The sequence below is a fragment of the Scleropages formosus genome, chromosome 17 (assembly GCF_900964775.1).
Source record: "Scleropages formosus chromosome 17, fSclFor1.1, whole genome shotgun sequence".
Taxonomy (NCBI): Eukaryota; Metazoa; Chordata; class Actinopteri; order Osteoglossiformes; family Osteoglossidae; genus Scleropages; species Scleropages formosus.
This window is the reverse complement of record NC_041822.1, coordinates 14,137,948-14,144,775: the sequence shown is the minus strand read 5'-3', so window position 1 is coordinate 14,144,775 and position 6,828 is coordinate 14,137,948.

Sequence of the window (6,828 nt, the reverse complement as noted above, 5' to 3'; positions counted from 1 at the left end):
AACTGCATTATCAATAGACTCAGTGCTGCTTGAAAGGCTTCTGTGGTCACTAGTATGTCATGAGAATGCTGATTTGTAACATGATCAATTTTGAAGATTTAAAGAAATTTGTTAATGCATTTTCTGTTTTTGACCAAGTAGCACAGAGGGAGACAATCTAGTTTTCACAAAGGTAAATTTTAATAGAAGAACCCATAAGTAAACTGTCGGTCTGACACAGCAGATGCTGTAGCTTTATAATCACGACCTGACTTTGCAGTGGTAATGCGAATTAGGCTCATAGTAGCACCACAGACCATATCAATTATGCATTGCAGATAGGAAACAAGAAGACAGCAAAATCTACCCATCTGGGAAATCCAGTGTGGAAGGAGATGCTTGGTTTAACACTTCATGAGACCTTCATGAGACTTTCCTAAATCTGGAGGCCTTGTGGCAGTTCAGAACACTACCTGTTTTCATCTCTGTAACAGAAAAAGTGTACTGGATAAAGTCAGCAATCATTGGACCCAGGTTTAAATCCCCAGTCCTACTGTGATACCCTGTGCAAGGTACTTACCCTGAATTGCTTCAGTAAAAATTACCCACTTATGTAAACAGCTAAACAATTTTAAGTAGCTTAGTGTAAAAACATAAGTTTTACTTTGGCCAAAGGTGTCAGCTTACTAATGGTTTAGATATAACTTGTAATGACCTTACAATGTAACCAGTCAATAAAATCTTTGTGTGTGTGTGTGTGTCTTCAAAATAGCATAAAACTGATTTCATGTTTGGTGTTATTTGGAACTGTTGAATTTTTGCTCTACTCCATGGATTGCCAACCTTGTTGTCATGGAGGGGCTTTAACACCCCAGGGATACTGAGAGCTATGCTACCTGAAACCTTATACACATTGTGGGGTCACCCTTGGCAATTTGGCTGAAAGTCAGGTGCAAGCCTTGCCTAGACTCGGGTTACTAACACTCACCTCTGGAGCCAGGGCCTGGAGTAGTGTTTGATGCTGGATGCCTGGTTGCTGAGTGACCTGTGTGGCCTGGCTAAAGTCAATATGAAAAAGCTGAAGACTGTGTGGTTTCACCATCTGCTAAGTGAGATGTACGTGTTGGATGGCAGGTGAAGATTTAACAAATCAAGATGGCTTACATTACTGCAGTAAGAACAGACTCTTTGGGACTTGGAATGTCACCATACTTGTAAGAAAGGAGTTGAATCTCATGTGAGAGGTAGAAAAGTATGGAGAAGATATTATATAATAGGCCTTACCTCCACACACAGTGTTGGCCCTGGAACCAGACTTCTTACTCTGGAGATGCCCCACATGAAATTCCCCATTTTGGTATGGGGGTACTAAATATCAAACTGTTCTGCGCCTCATGGTTGAACTTGTGGATGAGAGTTGCCTTGATGTGGCTGCAGTTCACAGCAGGGAAAGCAGACTCTGTGGTCCTACTTTGAGATTTCAGTGTGGGTAACAGTGGTAAAAACACATAAGTAATGGCAGAGAAACCTGGATCAGGAATCTCAGTGTCAGGGATTAGGGTCCATCTCTCTGGGTAAGGTTACAACACAAGCAAGACAACTCCACAGTGCCAAGACTGCAGGTACAGATGAGATTTGCAGAGAAATCCTGACAACACTGGATGTTATTGAGGTTTTTTGGTTAACACACCTTTTTATTATTGTGTGGAAGGAAGGGACAGTACCTTTCAACTTGTAGACAGTGGTGTTGGCTCCCACCTTTACAAAAGGGGATGGCACACGTTCTAACCATCCAGTGATTATATTTCTCAGCTTTCCTAGGAAAGTCAATTCCAGGGTACTGGAAAGGAAGGTACAGCTGACTGGTGAGCCTGGATGGATTGTGGGATTTTGCAAACCTGGTCTACATACAGTCAGTCTTGGCCCATCTCTTGTATAAAATGGTGTATCCCAGCAACCTCTGTGGGAGGAGATGCAGAAGAATGTGGTACCAGGGCTGGATTGGTGTGCTATTGGTTCCCTGTTGCTACAGAGTGAGAGTGGTGTCTGCATTTTCAGCATTAAGCTGAATTCCTTTAGGAACACCACTAAGGGTGTATTTTGATACTCTTGTGGTGTTCATGGACTAGATATCAATGTGCAATACGGTTTGGAGAGTATCCAGACTGGAGACACCAAGGTTTCTCTGCATTCAAATGTACAGCAGGCATTAGAATGGTTTACTGTTGAGTAAATTAAGCTAGCAATGAAGATCAACACCTCCAAATCTGAGGTGATGCTTGTGACCTGGGATAATGTAGGATGCTCTCTCAAGATGGGTGGGCACTTGCCTTGGGAGAAAGAACTGAAAAACTTTGGGACACTTTTCATAAGGGAAAGCAGGGGAAGTCGAGGGATTGACCAACTGGTTGCGGCAGCAGCTGCAGTATTTTAAACACTGTACAAGACAGTGGTGATGAAGAAGAAGGTGAGTCTTTAAAACTGGCTTACAATTTACTGTTCAACCTCTATGTCCATCCTCACTGAGTGTCACAAATGAGTGACCAAATGTAACCAAATGAGATCATAGGTACAAAGCGGCAGAATCTACAAAATGGAGAAGATAAGATGAAGTAATTCGTCAAGGAGGCCTTTGGAAGAGAATCATTGCATCTCCAATTTAAGGGGAACAAATTATGGTAGTCTGGGCATGTAGCCGAATGCCTCCTGACTACCTCATAATAATTCAGTATTTATTCACACTATTAATGAAAAATGAAATGACTGATTAGATCATCTGCAATACAGAAAGTAAGAAGTTCATATGCATCAAGTGTAATGGCATGAAGCATTTTGTGCATGTTTCCTCTTCGAGATATTTCATTTACTTTTGAAAAAGATTGGCAATGTAGGAACTGACTGGAATTTCAGGTCCCTTTCTGTCCATGGTAAGTGACTGAAAGATGTATTTTGAATAATAAAAACAACTTTTCCAATGTTATTAACCATTTTACAGAAGTAGTTAGTGGATACCAGTAAGACAAGTCACTGCAGGAGGAAGTACTGGTAAGAGAACTGGACTAAAATGTGCATAATTAAATTCTGGGATAGATGCCACTTTTTACCCTTGAGTTAAATATTTAATCTTTTTTGATCATGGTGCATACTGTACATTACTGTGGCACCATCTGAAATAAACTGAAATTATAGGTTTTGTTATATAAAAAAAAGTAAGTTTAGTTTTGAGAGGAAACTTAAGAAACTATATGAGTACCATAGTCCTAGACACTAGTGTGCAAATGTGGGTATGTGTTGCCTGGATTTCCTGGGCTCCTCTCCATGCAATGGCCTGGCACCAAGGTCCACAAAGGCAACTGTCATCAAAATCATCACCATGAGCAAATAGAAGGGCTTTTGTTCTTTCTGTTCACAGTTCACGTCTCATTACATACTGTTCTCTTCTTAGAGTCTGGTATTGCTTTCAACATGGAAATTCAACCAATGTACTACAATATTAAAGTTTTTAACCTGTTAGTTTTACAACATTCTGTCAGGTATTTATCCTGTCACTAGAGGGATCACACATCTGTCTAAACTCTTCAGGTACCCTGGACACTATATTTACATTTCTTCATTGAGTTGATGTATGGGGGTGTGGTGGTGTGGCCTGTGCCTGCTGTGTGGGGGGTCTGGGGTTCGAGTCTTGCTTGGGGTGCCTTGTTGTGGACTGGTGCCCTCTCTAGGGTGTGTACCCTCTCCTGTTGGCCTTTTGCCGGGTAGGCTCCGGCTCACTGTGACCCTTTTTGGGACAAGTGGTTGTAGCAATTATTTTTTAGTATCAGCAGTTGTATTTAGCTGATGCTTCTCTCCAAAATATTCTACAATGATGTTGTCATTAATACAGCTATGTTATTTTCATAGGAGCAATTTATGGCAAGTACCTTGCTCAAGGGTTTTACAGCAAGACTCCTTCAACCTGTTTTCCCAGAAACACAATGGATGTTTCAATAAAAACAATGAAGTAAGGAGCCATTGCTCAGTTTTCTGAGAGCTCAACAGAATTGTTACTGTGTTCTAACTACACATTTGGCATTCCCAGTATTGACTTCAGCTATACTTTTCACATCTCTGACCTCATCTTCTGTTTTTGGCTAAACACTACATTTAGTGATACTTTATTGAGCTTCCTGACAGCTGTTTGATTACATTTTGGCTTCTAATCTGTGTGTCCTTGGTTTGACACTTGCTCACCTTGCAATGGACAGTGTTTTCATTTTTGCATATTGTGAGTGACCCTACTCCTATGTGCCGGTCTTTGTCCTTAGGTCCATCTCTGTGTCCCTTCAGAGCTGTTCTCCAGTTGATGTGACCTGGCAATAGAGGACAGCTTGAGGCTCAACTGTAAGATCACCAAGTACCTAGCGGTTACAAAATATTCTCAGAAGATCTTAATAATAGCACATTTAAAACAGTCATGTTTTAATCAATGTGACATTGTAACGGTAAAAGATTTTATAGTGATACCACATTCCATCTGCATATTTTTAACAAGTCATCCAGCCCATGAGCTGGCTAGATATTTGATGAATACAGTATACTCCCTGTCCTGTCATCCATACTTTAGCATTTTTAAAATAAAAGTCTACACCTGACCCTCAATACCAATTCACACTCTACAGCTCAAATTCAGTAATTCAAGAGGTTATAACAGCAAAATACAGTAAAGAAGAAATGTATATAGGGTACAACAATAAAACAATGACAATAAATATATTAAGATATAAATTAAATAATGATCAGCATTAAAATCACAATTTATGCAGCTGTTTTGAACACTTTCACATTTGTCACATTTTTGTAAATACTTTGATCAGAACATTTTTATACCAGTGTTGTGGAAATGATGTAAAGCCCTTTTGTTAGAACTCATTACAATCCTGTTCTGTGAGTTTTTGTACTTGCATGTTGTATGGTAAATATATTATGTAGTTTATTTATGTTTACTTCCAGAGAGGACAAATTCAGAACGGCAAATTTGTTATTACAAATACTTATGGAATGACAATGAGAAATGAAGACTGGCACAATTGGAAGAAGTAATCAAGAGAATCTGAAGGGGATTTCATGGTCATTTTTTTCATATAAATTTTAAGCGTACATAAAAGTGATCTCAGATGCAGGGTTATCCATTCGGTGCATCATCATCTCTTGTTTTGGAGCTGAATACACTTGTTTGGTAATTGTTCCAAAGCTAATATAGTTGCCCGAAGGTCTGGTGCTCTGGAGCACTATGCATTTCACAGTAACATACGGCACAGGGATCATGAGTCAAAAAAGAGAAAATTATTTCTAATAGTTATTATCATAATAATATAATCATAGTTATAGTTCCTCTGTGCTCAGCTATAGTGTAAGCATGCTGATGATTTTAAATATTGATGGACAGGCAGTTTTACAAATGTCAGATTTGATTATTTTAGCATCTACAGTAAGAAACAACTCAAATGTCTAAATACAAATTGTAAATGTAATGTTAGTTGTAAGAAAGACATGAATTAAAGGCTAGAAACCATGAACATGGAATGTGCTTTACCAAAATATACCGTATAAAGTCTGATTCATAGGGAGTAGCTGTGGGAAAATACAAATTAGTAATTGTTTACTGTGTAACATTGCCTGAATTCAGTATTACATCATGTCAGTGAAGACCAGGGATTTTTTTTTGGCAGGAATGTCCTGCTGTTCTATAGAGATCTTTACACTGGAGGTGATTTGAATTACTTTGAAACTGCAACAAGTGCTACACAGGGCAGACGTAGCAATTATAAGAACAATGGATCATCGACAGCTTTGTCTTTAAACTGCTAAAACAACACAGCAGCAGCTATGCCTTAGTAACAGAAACACGGTCCAACCAGAAGATACCTCTGTCAGCTGCACTATGAGATGGAGATGATTAATCATTATCATCACGTAGGAAGTTACTGTATAAAGCTCTTGGCATTACTGAAAAATACCACACAGCATCAGGGATCCTTCAGAAACCTTTGCCAAAAAAACCATACCTTGCTCTCAAGATCATGGTGACAGAACCTTTGACATGTTTCACATCTTATTAATTTAACAGATGCTCCTATATATGACAAGAGAGGCAAAGTGTAATAGGTTTATTGCTTCAGCAAATGACACCGGTGTTTTATAATTTTAACATGTTACGAAGCAGTATGTGTCATTCGACATATTCGACTGGAAGCTAAGGTTGAAGTGGAAAAGCCCTTGAACTATAAATCAAGTTTAAGGACTGAGGTGCCATACATGATACAATGAAAGGGATATGATGTGATATGCTATGATTTCACACAGCTCCAGTGCCCATACCTTCTAGCCCTGTAAGTGTTTATTGTCAGCTGTGATGAGTGCTGTGCCCACAGAGGAGATGTACCATTTGAGCATCTCGATTCAGCAACACGCAGTATTCCTGACCCATGATGACCTCTATTCCCTTTCGGCTATTGCTCTTATTTTACAATTTATGTCCATTCCACTGTGCAGTGCTAGTTACATGAATGCACTGGCTCTCTGCTGTTCTGCACTGAAATCATTCTTCATGTATTTGCTTTGCAAAAACTTCAGTACAAAGCAATGCACATACAATACCATTAGCAACAGTCACTATACGTTCAACAATTTGAGTCAAGTCCTGTACCTGACAAGTCGCACACATTTATGCAGTGCATCCTCCCGACACCCAGCCATTTCTTTTAGTCCACTCTAGAGGAAATGTCTTTTTAAGTGTATCTCCCAAACTGTCCATGCTACCATACTAATTCCTAATGCACCTCAGAGAGGAAATTCTATGCTTTCAAATGA